Here is a 23,457-nt window from a genome sequence, read left to right as displayed (position 1 = left end):
GGTTCAAATGGCTCTGAGCACTATGGGACTTACATCTGAGTCATCAGTCGCCTAGAACTTAGAACTACTTAAACCTAACTAACCTAAGGACATCACACACATCCATGCACGAAGCAGGATTCGAACCTGCGACCGTAGCGGTAGCGCGGTTCCAGACTGTAGCACCTAGAACCGCTCGGCCACTCTGGCCGGCTTAAAATTACATACGAAACAAAATTTGGAATAGAGATCGATTTTTTTGTTTGAACTTGAGCGTTGCATGAAATACTCCACGAGCTGTCCGTTTCCGCTGGCTCCACCTTCACATCACGATAACGAAACTGAACATATTTCCTGAAACACCTCACAAAAGACAACTGACGGGTCTTATGAGACACCCCTGATTTGTGTACCGAAGCATATATAGGGTGGTTCCGTGATGATGTTACGAACTTTCAGGGCTGATGGAGAAGGGCAAATGCATCAATTTGAAGTAAGGAATCTAGGCCTGGAAAGTTATAAGCGAAAATCTTTCTGATACCTCAATACATGCACCTGTACTGTTGTCAAGATTGGAGGGTAGGTAACTTTCGGAGACGGTATATAGACCAAAACAATAAACGAAGTCCAGTTAACAAAAAGGGCTCTAAAGTATACCTTAACAGCTATGAGCACTTGTTCATCTTCGCTACGTGAAACTTGTCTCTTCGGCCCAACTAGTTCCCACAGCTCTTTTCTATGTATTTTGCAGCCCATACTTCCTGAACTTTTTTTTCTTGTTTTGGTCCATACTATCTCCTCCAAAAATGTGAAAACCAAAGTGCTTGCAGTAAAAGGTGTGTTACACAGTATCGGAGATGAACAAGGAGGAAAGAAACCGCTACAAATTTTAAGGAATGTATTTTAGAGCCCATGTTTACTAGGTAGTTTTTTCTGTTTAGGTCCATACTACCAACTTTGAAAGTTACCTAACCTGCAGTCTTAGCAACAACAGTACCGGTGCATGTATTCCACTGTCACATGTATTCCACTGTCAGAGATTCAGAAGGATTTTCGTTTATAACTTTTGACTCGGTCGTTTCCGGACAAAGGTCCCTGACCTCAAATTGATGCATTTACCCTTCTCCACTATCCATAGACGTTTGGAAGTTTGTAACATCATCACAGGATCACACTGTACACGAAAGAAACTGAGGTGCCACGTAGTGACTAATTTGGTCCTTAAATTTCCATAAAAATTCTTCACGATGTTCACACGCCGCATATAACCGATAAAGGAAGTTCAGTCAAGAGTAATTTTCCCTCTGTTGGCAGCGCTTGACGGAAAAATGACACTGACTAGTCTTTGTAGCTGTTACATAGCGACCAAGATCAGACGTTTGCTGTTGCTCCTCCATTTTCTCTTGGTATTCAAATGGTTTTTGTTAGGATCAAAAGTAACAAACGCTTCTCGTAATTTTAACGGTTTTAACCAGTCTTGGAGTTTAATTTACTGGATTAAGTGAGCTGGTATTGCTCCTTTGTCGACGTGCTAGGAGTTGTTTGTCATGTGATGGGATATGACGATACAATTGTCAACCAGCGAACTTTCGGCCAAGAGTTCTCACCGAGGTGGTTAGCTGAAAGTGCCTTCTGCAGGATTACAACAGCATTTAAGTAATATCAGTATGTTCCTACAGTCTCGATTTTTATTCAGCGAAGGCTTTTAGGCTTTTACTTCTTCTAGCACACTTAGAAAAAAGCTGCTAGAGTGCAGCGCAGCAAGTGTGCAAGAGCACACGTCCACTTCTGTTATGTCCTCCGCCACACAGAACGAACCGGAGAGCTCAATAATTGCGTATCCTTATCACCGATGACTCGAACAGAAATAGCATAAGGAGAAGAAGGAAAACCGAACGAATGAGAGAAAAAGAAAACAAACGTGAAACTGGTTCTGAAAAAAGGAAATTGCTCATAACTCCTAAGGAAATTGATTAAAAATGCCCAATGTAGAGATGTGTGCTTTTGATGGTAACTGGAAACAGTGTGACACATAAAAGAGTGGTGGCATGAGGGTTGTACGGATTATGAAGTTGTAGGACGGCATCTGTGTAACCACTGCTGAAGAATTCCACGTGTGCTCTCTTGCCTATCTAAGTGCACTGTTATTCGCCTCTGTGGATAAGAGAACGCAGTTAACACTTCTGTGCTCACACTTCTGTCTGTATCTGCTTTTAAGACGATTATTATGAAGGTTCTTAAATGATAGATTAATGTATAAAAATTATATTACAATAAAAGATTAAATGGATAGCCACATTTTTTCCTGAACCGTGTACACTTACTCGCAATTTCCCTGTGTTTAGACGAGCTCTTAGAAACACCACACGCCGTCTGGTAGCAGGGAAGAAACCGCTACAGTCCTGCTGTTGGTTCCGGAATGACCGGTTCCTCCTGTTGGACCAGTTGCTGGGAGAAATTTTGGAGAGTGGGGCCAGCGTTATCATGACGTAACGGGTATACGTCCAGATGGCTGTTGTTTTCGTGCATAAGACTGTTCTAATACGAAGAATGTGTATCTGCTGCAGTTTCGAAAGTTGTCTTTATTATAAAGCTGCTACTGTTGGAAGGATTGCCTGGGATGATGTCTTTCTACTTTTCTTTATTCAACGTATCCTCCAAGAACTGTTTTTTTGTCTCTTTTTTCATTACGATCTATCGAGTCTCGTCTGTCTTCCTGTTTCTTATTTAGTAGTCTCCAGTATAGTTGGGGTACAGTACAGCTGGTGGTTTTATTGTATGAAACAATTATCCATTCCTGCTGCGTGCACGTCATACACTTTGTGTCGCTTGTCCGCGTAGAGGAAAGTTTTGGCTCACCCAACTTAAGTGGGCAAAACTTCGGAGGATTAACGCGTCACAGTTCGATGGAGATTTATGGAAGCTGATGTGCATCTATGACGGTACCGGAAGATGAAACCGGATGATCCCGAAATCGACTGCGATGTAAACTGAACAACGTACTGTACAATACAGCTGAAGCAAAATGCGTTGCGTATAATAACATTTTTTGTTTTTATTCCTATGAGTAATTGCCTGTGTTGTGTCACTCTCCCTTAGCACTTATTTATTTCTTGCTCTACCAATTATCCTACATTTTCCATTCTTCCTCACATACACATTTCGAAAGCTTCCAGCCTTTCCCTGCCTTACTTTCTACGCTCACAGTTTCTGTACTAGGTAATTTAACAAAATACTCAAATAAAACATTTGATAAGTATTTTATTCCTTTGTAAAGTCGAGCTTTGCTACAGCTATTACAGTTTTTATACTTTCTGCACGCCTTCTTTCTACTTCTGTTCTCTTTCCTAGTAAATTTGTAACCCTGAATATATACTAGCCTTTCTCCATTCAACATTATTTTCAATCCTTCTCCCTCCTAGTCACGTAGCTTTTTATTTTTACTGTGTTTCTACTCTACAAACACTCCTAAAAGACTTTGCTGTTTGTATTTTCACTTTTATTATCTGTTAAGAGGACTTTACCGCCAGGAAAAATTTAAAACAGCATATTCATTGACCAAAAAATTGTGACCCAAAAGCTTAGAAGCTTTTTCTCATATCCTCCAATAACATACTGAAAATGCTGAAACTTCCTGGCAGATTAAAACTGTGTGCCGGCCCGAGACTCGAACTCGGGACCTTTGCCTTTCGCGGGCAAGTGCTCTACCAACTGAGCTACCGAAGTACGACTCACGTCCGGTACTCACAGCTTTACTTCTGCCAGTACCTCGTCTCCTACCTTCCAAACTTTACAGAAGCTGTCCCCCGAACCTTGCAGAACTAGCACTCCTGAAAGAAAGTATAATGCGGAAACATGGCTTAGCCACAGCCTTGGGAATGTTTCCAGAATGAGATCTTCACTCTGCAGCGGAGTGTGCGCTGATATGAAACTTCCTGGCAGATTAAAACTGTGTGCCGGACCGAGACTCGAAATGGGGACCGGTAGAGCACTTTGCCGCGAAAAGCAAAGGTCGCGAGTTCGAGTCTCGGTCCGGCACACAGTTTTAATCTGCCAGGAAGTTTCATATCAGCGCACACTCCGCTGTAGAGTGAAAATCTCATTCTGAAAATGCTGGTACATAGACAGCAGTTTTGCTTCTAATATTTATCCGTCTCCATTAAGTTGAAATGCTTCTCTTTCATTCTGACCAGTACGTCTCTCTCTTCTTTTAAGTGCACGGCGTCAACAAGTTTCTTTTCAATTCACTCTTATTTTCCTCACTGCGTGTTAAAGTTTTTCTCGTTGAACATTACTAAAATCCTTCTCCATGGTTACGATAGACAAGGATATCTTCTCCTTCCCAGTAAGTCATAACATACTCCTAGTGCCTCTTATTCTTCTGAACTCAGATTAGTCTTCAGCGGGATTATCTTCCATTTTTCGTTCCAATTTTTTTGGTTAAGGTTCTTAGTATCAGTGAAATATGATTAACTGTTCAACCTTCACTACATTCCTTAGTTAAACATTTCTCTGGAATTTGAATCATTACTTTGCTTTGGATTTCCTTAAGCAGTTCATCTACGTGTATAAGTCCTCGGCCACATCTGTATCAATTTCATCAGCTAATTACCTTCCACTTCAATTCGTAAAGAAAATGCTGTCTTGCTGCTGACGTCACATGTCCTGACACATGGAATTTGTACTTTTGAAACGTATTCCAAGGCGAAACACATATTCTTTGCAAGAAAATGTATTTTCGTGTTTTATTTACACCAAAACATTTATTATACACTTTGGCTACATTTGACATACAATTTTTAAGGTTCCATGTCTCAATCGCTAAAAACGGAACCCTTATAGGATCAAAATGGTTCAAATGGCTCTGAGCACTATGGGACTTAACTGCTGAGGTCGTCAGTCCCCTAGAACTTAGAACTACTTAAACCTAACTAACCTAAGAACATCACACATATTCATGCCCGAGGCAGGATCCGGACCTGCGACCGAAGTGGTCGCGCGGTTCCAGACTGTAGCGCCTAGAACCGCTCGCCCACTCCGGCCGGGCCTTATAGGATCATTTTGTTGTCAGTCAGTCTGTCTGTCTGCTTGTCTGTCCGACTTTTCAGAAGCCCTTTCTTCTGAAACGGGTAAATGTATCTAGTTGAAATTTGTCACATGTCTCTTGCCGATGTAAAAAATTTAGCTTCAAAGTCAACGCAATCGCGGCCATTTATGTCACATATTTTGATGTTCGCAAACTCGCTCATCAAAACCTATAGGGTACTTCCCTTTGGGCTAGAATCATGAACTTTATCAAGAAGCAATATTTCACACTAAAGCCAAAGGAAAAACTCCGAAAATTATTACTCTGTAATTATATCATACGAAAAGAATTTGTCATTTGCTATCAGGCTGACTGTCTCTCCGTCCGTCTGTTAGGATGCCTTTTCTCAGGAACTGTGTGACTCATCGAGTTGAAATTTGTGTCATATACTGTGGTCTATGATACCTTGGCGATATAATAAACTTTAGCTGCTAGGTCAATGCAATCAAAAGGTATGACCATTTATGTCACGTATTTTGATACCCGCAAACTCCATCATCAACACCTGTAGGTTACTCCCGTCAGTCTAGAACCATGGAAGCAAGAAGCAAGGTTTCGCACTGAAACCAAAGGAAAAAATAGAAAAATTGTTGATTTGTAATTATATCACATGAAAATAATGTTTTTGTCATTTGTTATCCGACGTTAGTCTTTCCGTCCATCTGTTAAGACACCTTCTTATCAGAAACGGATAGACCTGTCAAGTTGAAATTATTGTCACATATTAAGGTCTATGGACCCTTGGCGACGTAAAAAGATGAAGCTTCTAAGCTAATTCAGTCAAAAGAAACGGCTATTTATGGCACATATTTTGTTACTCGCAAACTGACTCATTAAAAATTTATGGATACTTCCCCATGACGTAGAATCAGGAAATTTGGCAGGAAAAAGTTTTTTGCAGTACAAGTGCAATACAAGTCAAAGATTTTTTGTCATTTGTTATCCGACTTATTAGAAACTGAAACATTCTCGAAAGTCTTGCATTCCTTGGGACAGATATCTTGCCAGTATCAATGTCGATAAAGGGCAAAAATCGTCGAGACTCTCGATTCCAGGAATGGACTGACTGTCTGTATACATAATTAAGTTTGAGCGGAACCCTCAGTGCGCGGGTACTATTCGCATCTGGCAAATTTTTTTGTTATCGTCCACTACAGTGACCTGTAGTTCAAGAATGAAAACAAACTGCACCAGGTTTCTCTCGAAATTATTGACAATCACGCTGTACATGCCGTATTTAGATGGTTGGAAGAAAGACTCAACGAACAAATTTCTTTTGTTTGCTCCTCAAAGACGTAGTTAAATGTCGAGAACGTGCACGGACTAGGAACTAAAGAGCAGCCTATTAGATGCAATATCATTTAGATACTTAATTTCGTCGGTGAACTGTTATTGAAAACCGCATAAAGTTGTTCGTCTTCTATTAATTTAAGCAAGTGACGTCTTATTAAGTTCTCTGAACATTGCGTGCAAAAGACCATCCACATAAGTACACTCAATTAAATTAGAATTACTAGACTCAACATGATAAGCCATAATTAGGGAGAAAGGGAACGGCTATTTAGGCACAGCTTCGGATGTGCTTCGGCGCTTCCTCTTCTCCGAAGAGGAGATTTCTGCAGATTAGGACACAGGATCGCTGCCTGCTGAGACAGTAAAATATATCACTCCAAAGCACACACCGCTAATTCGCTAAGTTGGTAAAATAGGGCCCCACATGCGTCAATGCCTTTGCGTAATTTGTGTCTGCCGCAAGAAATAATCGTGTTCGTGCAATATTACATGGAAACTCGTCGAAGAACAGACGCAACACCGCTATCACGTAGGGGTTAGCTGTCGAAAAACAAGATATTAGCGCCGCAGCGCAAGCAGATGGGCGATTTGCACCAGCAGAAACAGCGATCAGTCACGGAGAGAGATAATCCGAGGCCGGACGGGCGGATGCGAACGGTGACATCAAATGGTATTGCAAAGCACTTGGAGGGGTTATCTCAGGGCCAAATGTCGTGTTATGCACTCTCTAGAAATGGAACCATCGTTATTACGCTGCATTACGTGAGCCATAAGCCGTAATCCGTGGGTTCCGTCACTGAGATGTGGAAAGCAGTGACAGATGTACCTTCCATTTAAGTGCAGTACGACGGAATGGTTTGATATTACGTAATATTATTGTGTTGCGGTGCTAGCGTTAACTGTAAATACGATAAAACATAGATGTTAAGAGAATATTGCGACGCGGTTACTGTGTTGTTAAACAGATAGACGACGAATCCAAGTCGGCCGCTGTGGCCGAGCGGTTCTAGGCGCTTCAGTCCGAAACCGCGCGCCTGCTACGGTGGCAGGTTCGAATCCTGCCTCGGGCATGGATGTGTGTGATGTCCTTAGGTTAATCAGGTTTAAGTAGTTCCAAGTCTAGGGGACTGATGACCTCAGATGTTAAGTCCCATAGCGCTTAGAGCCATTAGAACCATTTGACGATTCGGAAGGTCTGGGCATCGATCCCTGGACACTGCTACATCTTTTGTCTCTTGTCACTTCTTTTACCTTCGGCAATGTTTGTAGAAGTGAAATATGACGAGTACCACCGTGTTTCCGAATCCACGTTAACTGAAGGACATTCTATAGATGGCAGGCTAAGGCAACGGCATACCACATCCTGCAGACCGATGTCTACTAAAGCACTGAGGTTTTCAAACTAGAGTTCATTTTGGCGTTCTTTTTACTTATGAGAAGATCGTCATCGATGGAGTAGAACGAATTTCCCAGTATAATGTTCTTCAATTGAGATCTCCATGTCACCACAGTACCTACAGGACATTTAACGTGCTCTGGAAGGTTCTTGAATTCTTTCTGTACGCATAGAAGTCTTTGTCGAGATTGTTTTTTGTCCTACTGTTATATTTATGTTTTTGAATTTTTTTTCGAGAAAAGGAAAATACTGGTAACGAAAAATTACATTAATAAAGGTAAATAATGTAAATCACTTGTCAAAATATCAAGTTGTTTGGAGGTGTCGCTGTAGAATGTTGTAGCTCTAATACCAGATACAATTCTTACAAAACGCTTATTTATTCCTACAGTGTTGTAATATAAAGGTACTATGACTTGATTTTCCCCAAAATATTACTCAGTAAATGATCAGCGGATGGAAATACGCAGAGTCAAGGACACATATACAATAGTTTGTGGGGAATGGCCTAGATCTGGGGTATGGAGCGTTCCCAATATTTTGGAAGACGAATGGCGACTTGTAAGTAGCCATAAAAAAGTTCCAATCTGACACTGTTGCAAATCTGCGTAATACAGAGTTTTAAATCATTTTCTTGAAAGAAAAAAACATGACTACGCTATAATTTTTCCTTTCCCTGAGAGCTGGAGGGGGGGGGGGGGGGGGGGGCAGCCATCGCCTTGCCCCCAGGTATGGGCCCCCTTGCGCAGAATAAATTACTTCCTTCATTTTTAAATCACTTAGTTCGGTTATCATGCGGAGAGAAAACGCAGTTGAATTAAGGCACTTCATTAATTCTAAGCAGTGGGTCTTCAGTGAAGGTTGCTATCTCATCTGTAATCCGAAAAGCTTAAGACGTTCTACTTTACGTATTTTATTGTTTCGGTGGCCTATTTTTATAGCATTTTTATAGGTGGTGGAGTGCTAGAATTACACGTATTGATTCTTGCCAGAACTGATAATAATTCATTTGTGCTGAACCACCTGTTCAAGTTTTCAACGAAATATTCGAAAACATCAAGAGATGAGGAGTGACAAATCACAGTTCAATACTTCTCATACAACACCACAACCTATAAAAAACAGTCTTCTGAAAATAGAAAGTGTTAACGTTTTGGAAAAAAAACTAAGTCACCACCTTAATTGTTAAATTCTCTGAATGTTAATATCAGGATGTAAAAGAGGCCAGAGAGGCTCCGTCTGTCAACAAAACCGTCTCAGATTCCAGTGACATTTGACACGGAGGCTATGGGTAGAACTACTGTAGATACAGGATGTACCAGAATTGCGGTGACAGAATTTCGGAGATTGTTTGCTGATATTTTCTGAGTATTTTGGTACTAGGAATCGTTACAGAATAATTACACTTTATAAATATGTGTTGTCTATTCTTTTGGTCATCTCCGAAAGAATAGACAAAATTTTTAACCTGCAGTCAGTATAAATAAAGACACAAAGGAGTTATAGACATTAGCTACCAGTGGGCATTGGTTTATATCAATGGAGCAGTTTGAAAATTTGTGCTAGTGCAGGATTCGAACCCTGGTCTCCTGCTTACTACGCAGATGTGCTGTCCACTTTTTTTGTTGATCTCATTTTGTTCCGTATTGTTCGTTGAATTTCTTCGGGGCGGACGTCCGATGACGCCCATTTAGCTTGTTCGTTGATCGTTCACTCAGCTTTTTTTTATATTTTATATTACGGAGGGTAGCTAACCCTCTGACCGAACACGCTGAGCTACCGTGTCAGCGCACACTACGGCATCTGGACACAGTGGTCACCACAACTGCACGGACTACCCTAGTACGCTTCCTGGCAGACCCAAATTCTCACCTTGTACTGCGTACTACTGATGTATTGCCCCTGCCGATTAGTCCCCTTACTAGCGGCATCTCACCCATTCTCGTAAGAGTTCGAGCTTGGTGTACATCTGCCCTGTAGGGATCATTGGCCATCATCGCCGTAATTACGTTCTCTTGGACGTGTACTGGACTGGAACTCGGTCTCCTGCTCACTGACCACTACGCCATTTGGGCACAGCGGCCACCAAACCCGTACGGACTGTCTTAGCACGCCTCTTGACAGACCCAAATTCTCATCTCATACCACACGCTGCAGGAATCGGCGAGATGCCGCGAGTAACGAGGCTAATGAGCAGGAGCGCTACACAAGTAGTGTGCGGTGTAAGGTGAGAATTTGGGTCTAACGGGAGGGGCGCTAGGGCACTCCGCACGGTTAAGCTGACCATTGTGGCCAGATGGCGTAGTGTTCAGTGTATCTGCCCAGTGTTGCCGGCACGGTAGCTGAGCGTGTTCGGCCAGAGAGCCGCTGGATCTCTGTGATAAAAAAAAGAAAAACTGAGTAAAGGAAACAACGATCAACTTGAACGGATGTCATGTGACGTCCGTCCAGACCAAACGCAACGAACAATACTGAAAAAAATGAAGAGAGGTAAAAAAAAAGTAATCAGGAGACCCAGATTCGAGTCCCGAACTGGTACAAATTTTCAAGTTGCCCCATTGATAAAATCAATGTCACCTGGCAGCCAATGTCATTAACTGCGTTTCTTTTGATTTCTTGCGTTCATTTACCTTTGAATCTGTACTGCACTCAAAATGTCTAAGCGACATTGCAAATATCGACGGTTTGGACTACGTCTCTAGTTTGAAAACTACGATACGCCGTGCACTCATAATACTTGCTATTGACAACAATAATAAGTACGATACTCTTCCCCTTCAAGCATCCACTCAGTACTGCATCATTCTTTCTCGGAATTGTTTTTCCGGCAGTATTAGTGGTACATTAACAATGGTACACAGCAACATGGATAGGGTTACTGAGGAAGAGCTGCCAAAGTGCACCTAGTTAACGAATCCACTGCATATAATGGAAGACCAGCGCAATGGCGCCATGCTGAGTTGTTCCCGCAGCGTCGGTAACCGCACCACCGTACCTCTGCATATTACGAATGTTGCATTACTCCGTTTTGTGGCGTACGTTTTCGTAAATGCACAACAGTCTTTTTCAGTCTGTTGCAGCTATTTTCACAGAAACAAAAGTAACTTGGTTAACAAACCGAAAAAATCATAATTATGAGGCCTGTTCAGTAAGTATTGCTTCACAGTTTTTTTCTGAAAGCAGTTGGTTTTATTCAGGATTCCAGTACACCATGTTACTTTGGCTACAAAATCCTATTTTTTAACATAATTTCCGTTCAGTGCGACGACCTTCCGCCATCCTATTGGGAGGGCCGGTATGCTCACATGGTACCATTCTACTGGGCAACGCCGCAGCCAACGTCTTGTTGCGTCAGTTAACTCCCTCTCCCCACATAATCCAAATACTGCTTCCGGCGCAGTCCATCCTTCATTGGGCAGAGATGTAAGTTTGAAGGTGCGAGAACCGGGCTGTGGGGTGGACGGGGAAGAACAACAGTCCAGTGAAGATTAGTGATCTCCTCTCGGGTGCTCAGACTTGTGTGAGGCTTCGCATTGTCATGGAGAAAGAGAAGTTCGTTTACATCCGTCGATCACCTCGAATGACAGTTTCCGCACGTTCTAACATTGCAGGAGTCACAGCTATGTGCAGCCGGCCGGCCGGCACGCGGGATATCGGACGGGTTTGCGCGCCCTTGTTACTACGACGTCAGACGTCTCGCCCTACGACTCACCGCGCTTTTGTTCACTGCCAGGTGTCCGTGGACATTCTGCAAGCGCCTGTGAATATCTACGCTGCTTTCCTTCTCCGCCAAAAGAAACTCAATGACAGCTCTCTGCTTGGAACGCACCTCCTCTGCAGACGCCATTTTGAGGGCTACGTATAGCGCCCTCGACTATCAGAAATTCATGAAGCTATAGGGGCTGAAGCGGGAATAATCCACGATGTCCCACAATAAATTTCGCATTTTGTCAACCGTAATTGGCCGAGAAAAAAAATGCGTTACTTATTCAACTCCCTTCGTTCATTATTACTCTGGAAAAAAGCCAGCGGAGATCACGGTTCCCTTATAGCAAAATACCCCCAATAAAGGTCCCCGAACAACCTCCGAAATTCTGTTGGTGGAAATCTAGTTTACCCAGTATGAATAGCGCAAGCAAGGCAGTCGGCGTTCCTTGTGATCCTCGGCGGGAGAAATTCGGCAGTTTCGCTGAGGGCAGCCACAAAATTGAGGTCGCTGGCTGGCTTGGTTTAAGGTGTGACGGTCGTGCAGAAGTAGCGGTAGCGCTACTGCCCTGGCAGCCATTCGGTGCCCCTTGAACTCTTGCTCTCCGCTCTTGATCGTTGCCTGCGACGTCTTGGCAGACCGGCTGAAAACGTGACGCTAATTTTAGAGTGAGAAACAAGTCCATTCAGCGACTGCGACTACAAAGCGCTGCGGTGGAAAAGCCCGTGCTGACGGTCCAATAATAACTGTCACTTGAGATGGCTGCGGTGGGGAGCTTTCGTGTCTGCAGCATCGACGCTTTGTCATTTTCCCGTACTCTGGCTCTTGAAAATTCAAAAGAGAAAAGAATGCTTTTAATTCTTTAACTGTGCGTTTGAACTGAAGCCCAAGATGCGAAACCGCTGAAGTATGCTTTTTGGCTGTAAGTGTTTAAGACTGGCATTCACCCCTTTGTGCTGCCTTACGCCAAATGAAGTTCAAAAAGACTCCCAACCGAACAAAGGAAATGTTAGCAGTAACAAAACAGCAGGACTCCCGGAAAGGTACTGTTTTGTCTCTCGTGTCTGTAATGTGATATCGACTGCGACAGCTTTTCATAAAGAAGCAGAAGTTTCTGGCGACACTACGTTCACCTATATAAAATGGGACATGATTAAGGATTGTAAAGCCTCTAATAGGAGAATAAAGGACCCTCAACCAGTCACATCTGGCCGAAGTGACGAAGCAAAAATGGACTGCAACGCCCTACACCATACTGGCGTACATATGTAACATTATCACTGAGTAACATTGGCTGAAGTAGTATCATTGTGAAATAATACTGACACTGCGAAAGGCGAGAAACGTAACGAAATATGCACACAGTACCTCTACTAAGAACTGAAGCATATTTGATAAGTATAGAAATTATAAAGTGATAACAGTGAAAGTTTTGAAGAATTATGTGACAACAGTTATTAGTGAATTACGTGAACGCAACATATATCAAATATGAAAGGGAAATCTATAATGTAGAGCAATGATCCCCAACCTTTATGAGAACATTACCCCTGAGTGCAGTCAGATATTATTATATAGTACCCCATGCCCCATCAATATTAGTGCCTAACTACGCTTTGAAAAAGAATTTTCTTTGAAAATTTTTATTCTTAAAATGACGAAAGATGAGTGACATTTGGTTTTTGTATATGTTTTATTGAACCACAAATTAATGATTCAATGAGACAACGGCACTGTTTATTTCCAACAATCTCTTTTTATGGAATGATTATGCGGTTCTTAGTGCATCGCGAGTATTACCTACAGGAAGCTAATTATCCACATTGAGGCTAGATAGTTGTTACAAAAAGGCTTCCTCTGCACCACTCCTTTACTCAGTGACACTTACTTCATATGCACCCTGCACACTCTATTGCAAACCATTTTGTTTGTAAATCACTTGTTGTTGGTCTCCTTACTTTCATAGCCGGCAGTACATAACCTACACACTGCCAATGCTTTTGCTGACCACTACCACTAATAATAAAAGCTGTAGCCCCCACGATATTGTGTCATGCATTAATGTTAGTATTTGGGAAGAAAAACTATTTATTGATAATTTATGTAATCAGTAGTGCAGTCTTATGAAGTTGTGATTATAGTAATGATTTTTCAAAAATGGTATCCTTTGTGAAACAGAATTGAACCAGTTGTTTTACCCTTCAGAAAATTTAATTTCATCCCTGGGAGTGGGGTTGGAGGGAAGGGGTAATAATCCCCATATTGGGAATCACTGCTGCAGAGCCTATTCAGCAAAACATTTTGTATAATATTTTACATTTTCAGCATACGCAAGTGGATTGTATAATAACCTCTACCTCTGTTTTGAAAATCAGAGTCCAAAGCACATCTTACAGAAAAAATTTAAAGGTAACCTACTATAGTATTATCATAACAGTGTTAACAGGATTCATGATGATTTGACCCCATATCTTCTGTTCTTTTCAAACAGCCCACTGTACAAACATTGTTCATTGTTTACAGTACAAGATACAGATATAGCCTACTATTAGCAAATGGAAATCATGGGCAAAACATCATTACACTGAGCTATCCACTGTACAGGTACAGTACAGGAATCAGGAGTGAGGTCTCAATTTTAAGTTGCTGGAAACAAGAAATCTTGTGATGCTTCACTGAACTATCAGACCTCAGAAGTTACAGCTACGTTCATAGCATTAAAATAAACAAGAAATGGGACAGAATGTAGATGCAAATGTAGAAATGTGACTGACACTGTTTCTAAGTTGTTAAGGAGTCGCTCTGTTCCGTGGGGGTGTAACTCAGAGGTAGAGTGTCTGCTTCGCATGCAGAAAGTCCTGGGTTCAAATCCCAGCTCCTCCAAATATTTTTATCTTTCAGGTGACACTCTATGTGTATATTAATATCATAGACAATTATTAGTTTCTCATAAATGCGAATGAACTGCTTTCAGAACTAGAACTAATACAGATTATAGGTGGATTCCAAAATATCTCCAGCACATTGTTGGGATAGTCTCTTCAGTGCTTCTCTATCCTCATTATGCGCTTTTACACTGTCTTGCTCTAGTCGAATCGTTAAACATCGACAAAAGAGAAAATAGGATACATTAAGAGATTTTCGATAACTAACAGTTTAAACAAAACCAAAAGACAACACATGCGGTCCCTGCGAGGACTGGAGTTTGGGGTTACGCAATAAATAGATAAATAAAATAAATTGAAATGGTTTCGGTCGAAAGAAAAATACGAACGTGTTATGAATGGCGTTAACGTCCTTGATGCGATGTTACGGAACAGATTAATGCATGGTTTGGGGAACGAAAACCTCTGAAGTTACAATGCTGGTCTCCTACGAGAATAAGAGTATGTGCTTGAATCAACGATGGGTCGCTGTACGCTCTGTCGTAAACACGCTGAACGACAGTTTCCGCAGCTGTGTTAAAGGCTCTGTTCTGTACAGTACACGAACTGATACTAACACAAAAGTGTGCGTGTTTTGCCTGAGTGTTATGGCATTACTGATGTCTATCTGTTAAGTAGTTCTGCTCCTCTATTCATGTTACTCCAATCTTCAAAATGTAATAATGGTTGGGCGATTTATTTTAAGATCAAATATGTTTACAACTCATTCAGAACATAACAAATTTTGTCGCATAGGGAAGGGGACACAAAATGACATAATAAATTCTCATTTGTAATTCGTAGTTTTTTTTTTTTTTTTTTTTTTTTTTTGCCGTGGTTCACTCCAAGCACAAAGAAAATTACTTTTCTCAGTGGCTGAAATGTACCACGGCATCTGTCTTACGATCCAAATAGGACCGATGACCACCGAAACCGGTAATTTCGCATTGAAATTATTCTGATTGTGCTGGAAAATAAATTATTTTCAAAACAAGCGTTTCAAGAATCATGGGCATCTCCAGTACGACTGAAACACCATGCCTCTCAAAACAGCTGACTTAGGCCAATTAAAATTGTGTAAATGCGATTTTACAATGTGCCATTGTTTCTACAGTAGCATGTGCATGAAGAATTCAAAATGTACTAATTAGTGTCACCTTGAATTCAAAATTTCAGAACAGTGTTTTGGGTTACCAGGTTGGGCAAAATGATACAATGTTAGCAGAGACACTGCTTTCTTTACTATTACATCATTATCATAAAGATGCAATAATGTGTGAGGTAAACGTTAGAACTGCGAGGTTAATAAGGTAATAATTATCCTTGACAACATATAAAGTTTTTTATGGCATTATCTCCAGGAACTTAAAAACTGACAATTCATATTTAAAATTTCGCCAGTGTTCAAAATCTGGATCGTATTTTCGCTTCAGATAATGAATCATCACCTTGGTGACACAAATCACAACTCTACAATTTCAGCACAATCTGCATTGCTCTATTTTGAACAGCTCATGCACTTCAACCAGACGTCTCTTCCTTTCGATCAACTGAATAAATCGCAGCAGTAAAATCTGGTTTCATCCTCTTAATTAAGAGTAGAAATATTTATATCTACGCCTTCATCCTGCGGTAAAAACATGGCCAAACGCCGCTTCACAGGCGCTCTGTGGGATATTTTCATTCGTTATCTCTTCTGAAGCTCCTTCTCCTTCCACGCATGCTGATTTGCCGTTGAAGCAAGCTCCTCGCCATCTTGCCAGCTGTACACCTCTTGCTCACCTTTCAACAGGAAATGTTCGGAAACGGTTATTGATGATTTGTTGTTATGAGTACTACATGCTTCAAGTGGTTGTTGGATTAGATTGGTCAGTTATTTGAGTTGGTTGATTTGTTGCCCCTCTTCGCGCGTACCTAGTATCATTCAACGCTTTCGCCACAAGGAGCGCTGAGCGAGCTATATCATAAAAATGGTTGTCCCGCCCCCTGGGAGAAAACAGAGTGTTGTGTGGCCAGCAGAAAACAAATCACTGATTACTGCGCAGCGAAACTCTGTGTCTCATTATGGAAACCAAGTACTTGATGTCAAGTTACTCAGAATGTGGATGGAAACTTTTTTAGCAACGGGGTTGATTCAGAAACGGACAAGCAGCGGCAGACCGCCGGTTTTGGAGGAGATAGTGCAGACAGTTCAAACCGCATTCACGAGGGGGTCGATACATAAATCGGTTAGACAAGTTTCTCGGGAGACAGTTCAAACCGCATTCACGAGGGGGTCGATACAGAAATCGATTAGACAAGTTTCTCGGGAGCTTCAAGTTCCAAAGAAGACAGTGCATAAAGTGGTTCACAAACGTCTTAAATTGTATGTGTACAAGGCCCAAGTTGTTCAGGCATTACAACCAAATGATCATCCAAAACGTGAACAAATTGCAATGGACCATTTGGATGAGGACAATGTTTTCTGAAGCTTGTGTGTTTTTCTGATGAGGCTACATTTCATGATTGTGGCTCTGTTAACAGTCGTAATGTCTGGGTTTGGGGATCAGAAATTCCTCATGTCATACGAAAACACATTCGGGACAGTCCAAACATTAATATGTAGTGTGGGCAATGTATGAGAGATTGATTGACTTGTTCATTTTTCTTCCTTGAAAACAAAGTAAGTGGATATGTTTACCTAGACATGTTGGTCAGTTATGCCTTTTCCCAGCTACAGGATATACAAGACACTATCGTCTTTCAACATGATAACGCTCCCGGTCATTGGGTCCTAGAATTCCGCAATTTTCTTAATAAAACTTTCCCAAACAGGTGGATTGGCAAAAATGGCCAAATTCCGTGCCCCCTGAGATCAATATTACCCCCATAGATTTCTTTCTTTAGGGGTTCGTGAAAGATATTGTCTAAAAAAAACAGCAGTTCCTGATATTGTGACATTGCAGTAACGCATTGGCACAGTCACACGAGACTTGTTGTAGAATGTTGGCAAAATATGAATAACGGCTTGATATTTTGCGTTTTACTAGGGTGCACAGGTTAGAAGTGATTTAAGTGTTGATTAAATATTGTATGAAACGTTTTTATAAGGTTCAAAACTTATTGAGTAGAGGCATATGTGGTATAAAGTATGTTTCGTTTACTGCATCCAATAAAGAGTTACCTTGTTTCGTTATCAGGATAAACATTTATGCACACCTTGTACTTTATACAGATACGCCAAGGAGGCTTTAGACTATCCCACCTTAAACTTTCGAATGTCAGTAATACCAGATTTCATGCCACTTCCAAAACAATATAAGTGAATTCCGTATGTACTTATTCACAACGGCTTCCAAAACTGTTTTAGAAAGCTGTACAAATAGTGTATATAGTTGCTAGTTGCCGTTCTAATCAGTAAATGTCCTTTTACGTACAGAAATACTGTATTCGACCAATTGATAGGATGTGTGATGGGTTAGGCAAAACGACATAGTCCTGTGCCGCTTTACTCTCGGCAACATAAAAGTGACCTTTGTTCATAACCACGAAACTTAACAGACCTGCAGTCAAAATGTTGCTGTAGACAGAAAGACTTACATTTGAAAGACTCCCACCGAATACTAAATCTTATAGGGATATATTTATAACAGCACAATTTCAAATGTTTCTGAACGTGGAAATGCTTTCTTTGTTTTCAAAAAAGTTTTCACGTTTCTCACTCAAATGGAAGTAGACAAAGTTAAATGGCTGGTAGGTGAAGCGTAATCATCACAAGAATTCGACTTAAACAAAAATTCTTATCATGTCATCGGGCACATTTAAAAAACGGCCGCTGTTTCGTTTTGCATTATAGGTCACTTTCCCTAGATAACTCTAAACTGTGTATGGTAAATGAATAAATTATCCATTATTTCGTCATATACCGCCCTCAAACCACTTTGCATCTATGGCAAGTTCCGAACAAGAATCTTTTTGCCTTCAAATGTAGATAACATGTTCTCATTCTCGGAAACAGACGTTCGCACAAAACAAGCCTGCATACGTCCACTCTGAATTAGGTAGTAAATAAGCAGCAACAAAGACAGGTAGGTGCAGGGGAAGAATGTGTGGCAGGCTGTGTGCAGCCTGAGATCAACTACCTCGCCGCTTACCAAGCCCTGCATAGCTCCGTGGAAGGATTTCAAAGACAACCAGGAAGTCAATGAAGTAAAAAAACAAGTGAAATACCACCGAGGTTCAAAATATGGTGCCCAGACGTAGAAACAACCAAGTGACGAGAAGAGCTAAAAGCAGGTGTGAATGTGGCAAAGAGCAAACGGAATACCACCGTCTTGCCTGATTTGGGAACTGTGCAGCGTGTACAAAGCAGTTCTGGCATGTGACAGCGCGATCCGAGCCGCACTTTCGTGTTCCGCAAACGGAAAGTAAAGTAAGTCTTCATCGTTATACGTTTCGTCATAACAGGCAGATGAACCTGTCACTTGCAACGTATATTTGTGGTTAGAGGATTTACAGCCAGTGATTCGGATTTGAAATTTGATCTTTCTCGATTGTTTTCGTACCTATCTTCAGGTAGCGTGCACTGAGATGACAAAGTCATGGGATGCCGATAAGCACCCACACTGACCAGCCAAAACGTTATGGGTACCTGCCTAATAGCCGGTATGTCCACCTTTGGCACAGATAACAGCGGCGAACCTTTATGACATGGAAACAGTGAGGCCTTGGTAGGCCGCTGGAGGGAGCTGGCAGCACAATTACAGACACAAGTCACGTAATTCTCGTAAATTCGGAAAGGGGGGAGACGAGCTCTGTCGCCATGTTCAGTCACATCCCAGATGTGTTCGATCGGGTTCAGATCTTGTTACGGTGTAAAGTCAAGCGCCAGCACACTAGTCGGAAACGAAAGATCAGAGGGGGCTGTGAAGAAGACGTCAGCCAATTGCACGCAGATCCATCCCTCTCCAGGACGGCAGTGGCCTCCATGCGAAAGAGGAGATAGCGACTAGTCGCGGACCACTTCTACAGCAGCATTACGACTAAGCACTTCAAGACCAGCAACTTTGGAACTGTACGAGGGTCACTCCAAAAGAAATGCACACTATTTTTGTAAAAATACAGTTTTCATTCTGCATGTGTGAATGTTTTACAGTGTGTAGATACACCCTTCCCGCTTGTTTTCAAACTTTGTTGAAGCTGTTCCTGTGAGTGGCACCGTCACAGCGTGTCTTCAAGATGGCTGCTACACTTGACGTTCGTCAGAAGCAACGTGCTGTCATAGAATTCCTGTGCTGTGGAAACGAGACAGTGGGAAACATCCACAAGAGGTTGAAAAAGGTGTATGGAAATGCTGCTGTCGATCGCAGTACAGTTAGTCGGCGGGCAAGCAGGTTACGTGATGAAAGCGGGCACGGCAATATTGAGGATTGTCCTCGCAGCGGCAGGACTCGTACTGCACACACTCCAGACAATGTGCGGAGAATTAACGAATTGGTGACTGCTGACAAACGCATCACAGTGAACGAATTGTCACGCCACGTTGGGATAGGGGAAGGAAGTGTTTGCAGAATACGAAAAGCGTTGGCGTTAAAAAAAAGGTTTGTGCCAGGTGGGTTCCCAGGATGTTGACAGTGGCTCACAAAGAAACAAGAAAAACGGTACGCAGCGAACTTTTGGAGGCCGGCCGGTGTGACCGAGCGGTTCTAGGCGCTACAGTCTGGAACCGCGCGACCGCTACGGTCGCAGGTTCGAATCCTGCCTTGGGCATGGATGTATGTGATGTCCTTAGGTTAGTTAGGTTTAAGTAGTTCTAAGTTCTAGGGGACTGATGACCTCAGAAGTTAAGTCCCATAGTGCTCAGAGCCATTTTATTTGAACTTTTGGAACAGTACGAGAATGGTGGAGATGAATTTCTTGGAAGAACTGTGACAGGTGATGAAACATAATTTTTCACCAGAGACGAAGAGGCAATCAATGGAGTGGCATCATGCAAATTCACCCAAGGAAAAAAAATTCAAAACCACACCTTCTGCTGGAAAAGTTATGGCTACGGTGTTTTTCGATTCCGAAGGACTCTTGCTTGTGGACATCATGCAAAGTGGAACCACCATAAATTCTTATGCATATGTGACGACACTGAAGAAACTTCAAGCTCGACTGAGTCGTGTTCGACCACATCGGAAAAACCAGGATGTTTTGCTGTTGCACGACAATGCACGGCCACATGTCAGTCAAAAAACCGTGAAAGCGATCACAAAACTGCGATGGACAACAATGAAACACCCGCCTTACAGTCCTGACCTGGCGCCATGTGAGTATCATCTCTTTGGGAAACTGAAAGACTCTCTTCGTGGAACAAGGTTTGAAGATGATGACTCCCTTGTGCACGCTGCCAAACAGTGGCTCCAACAGGTTGGTCCAGAATTTTACCGTGCGGGTACACAGGCGCTGGTTCCAAGATGGCGTAAGGCAGTTGAGAGGGGTGGAAATTACGTGGAGAAATGAAAATATTGTTCCTAAAGGATGTATCTACACACTGTAAAACTTTCAAACATGTAGAATAAAAGATGGGTTTAAAGAAGAATAGTGTGGATTTCTTTTGGAGTGATCCTCGTATATATTGAAGAGATTTCTTATTTGCATGTTACCCTTTGCTTGCGACACTTCTGTGTTACTGTCGGAGTTAAGTATTGTCACCGTTAATTTCGTAATAAAACTCATTAACACCGTTTGTGTGAACGTTGTACAGCGATCCGAGAAGGCAGGCTTCCTCGACCCCACATATTTGACGTCAAGCGGGATTCAACATTGGCGACGAGTATGAAGAAGACTCCAGAGCCCAGCTACCAGAAATTTTCTTTTGTGTTTTGCTGGCGCCTTAATTCTGCATTGTCTTTTCTTTGCAGAGGTGTGTTTACTTGCTTTAATAGTATCTCTTATAGTGTTGTTTCTATTCAGTGTTTTCAGGTGGGCGTTCCGGAAATTTTCTTTGCTCGTGTGCTTATCTTTATTGCTTGCCTTGTCCGTTTATTGGATTTGCGAAGTCCACCATGAGCAATCCACCTCTCCCACACCTTGCTCAGGCGCCTCGGCTGCAGGCGATAGATGCAACGCAGCTAACACAGATGTGCCAGTTTCAGACGCAACAAACTGTATCGCTTCTAAACGCGGTACAGCAGCTCCTGGCGAACCAAATAACTAATGCGGCGCAAACTAAACCTACTGTTGCTCCGAGTGCCACACCGCCTTTTCACCAGTTACATGAACAAGAGGAATGACTCGAGTGGTTGCAATAATTTGAAGCCCACGAAATTGCTCACAACGAACCAGGTACTGTGAAACTCACTTTTTCTGCATGGCATGGAGTGCAGTGTTTCGCCTCATTCGGAAATTATTCCCTAACGCAACTCTGAGTTATCTTCCATATGGCCAGGTTGTAGATTCGCTAACTAACTACACTCATGCTCATAAATTAAGGATAGTGCTGATACATGGCGAAACAACGCTCTGGTGGGCGGTTTGCGGGTTTAAATCACCTTGGGGTACGACCATGCGGTGCATTTGACCTGCGGTCGTCGCACGTTGTCGCTGGCAGCAGTCCACATATTCAGAGGTGTGTTGGTGTATGTCAGAGTACGGTGCACCGAGTAAGTGTGCAGACGTTTTCAGACATGCTAATTGTGTGTTGAAAATGGCTCAAAGAACACATATTGATGACGTTATGAGGGGTAGAATACTAGGGCGACTGGAGGCTGGTCAAACACAGCAGATCGTAGCACGGGTCCTCCGTGTGCCACAAAGTGCGATCTCAAGGTTATGGCAACAATTCCAGCGGACAGGAAACGTGTGCAGGCTCTACAGTACAGGACGTCCACCGTGTACAACACCACAAGAAGACCGATATCTCACCACCAGTGCCCACAGACGCCCACGGAGTACTGCAGGTAGCCTTGCTCGGGACCTTACCGCAGCCACTGGAACAGTCGTCTCCAAACAGTCGACAGACGACTGAACAGACATAGTTCTTCGCCCGGCGACCTGCAAGATACATTCCACTGACCACTGGTCACAGGAAAACCCGTAAATCCTGGTGTCAAGAACACAGTACATGGTCATTAGAACAGTGGTCCCAGACTATGTTCACGGACAAGTCCAGGTATAGTCTGAACAGTGATTCTCGCCGGGTTTTCATCTGGCGTGAACCAGGAACCAGATACCAACCCCTTAATGTCCTTGAAAGGGACCTGTATGCAGGTCGTGCTTTGATGGTGTGGAGTGGGATTATGATCGGTGCATGTACACCCCTGCATATCGTTGACAAAGGAACTGTAACAGGTCAGGTGTATCAGGACGTCATTTTGCACCAGTATGTCCGCCTTTTCAGGGGTGCAGTGGGTCCCATCTGCCTCCTAATGGATGATAATGCACGGCCCCACCGAGCTGCCATCGTGGAGGAGTACCTTGAAACAGAAGATATCAGGCGAATGGAGTGGCCTGCCTGTTCTCCAGACCTAAACCCCATCGAGCACGTCTGGGATGCTCTCGGTCGGTGTATCGCTGCACGTCTTCAAACCCCTACGACACTTCAGGAGCTCCGACAGGCAGTGGTGCAAGAATGGGAGGCTATACCCCATCATCTGCTCGACCATTTGATCCAGTGTATGACAACCCGTTTTGCGGCCTGTGTACGTGTGCATAGTGATCATACCCCATATTGATGTCTGGGTACATGGGCAGGAAAAACAGTGGCGTTTTGTAGCACATGTATTTCGGAACAGTTTTCTGAACTTATTACCAATACCGTGGACTTACACATCTGTGTCGTGTGTGTTCCCTATGTGCCTATGCTATTAGTGCTAGTTTTGTGTAGTGTCACATTGTGTGGCACCACATTCTGCAATTATCCTAAATGTATGAACATGAATGTATAATGACCGACAAGTGAATGTGGTAGCAGCCAGGCACCCCATATTTGACGAGTAGGCAGGAATTCAACAGATCTGGCGTGTTGGGGGGCCAGCACATCAATTGGATGTAACCGCTCCATCACGTTCCTCGCCTTGTGACATGGCGCATTATCTTGTTGAGAAAT

At 42.6% G+C, this 23,457-nt stretch overlaps 1 non-coding gene across 1 annotated transcript; it reads left to right on the top strand.

The window, feature by feature from the left end:
* The first annotated feature begins 14,271 nt into the window (after positions 1–14,271).
* Positions 14,272–14,343, top strand: Trnaa-cgc. The gene has a single exon. It is a non-coding gene; the product is annotated as a tRNA-Ala (tRNA).
* Positions 14,344–23,457: the final 9,114 nt, after the last annotated feature.

Source organism: Schistocerca piceifrons, chromosome 2 (assembly GCF_021461385.2).
Source record: "Schistocerca piceifrons isolate TAMUIC-IGC-003096 chromosome 2, iqSchPice1.1, whole genome shotgun sequence".
NCBI classification, from domain to species: domain Eukaryota; kingdom Metazoa; phylum Arthropoda; class Insecta; order Orthoptera; family Acrididae; genus Schistocerca; species Schistocerca piceifrons.
This window is presented reverse-complemented; position numbering and strand designations above follow the sequence as displayed.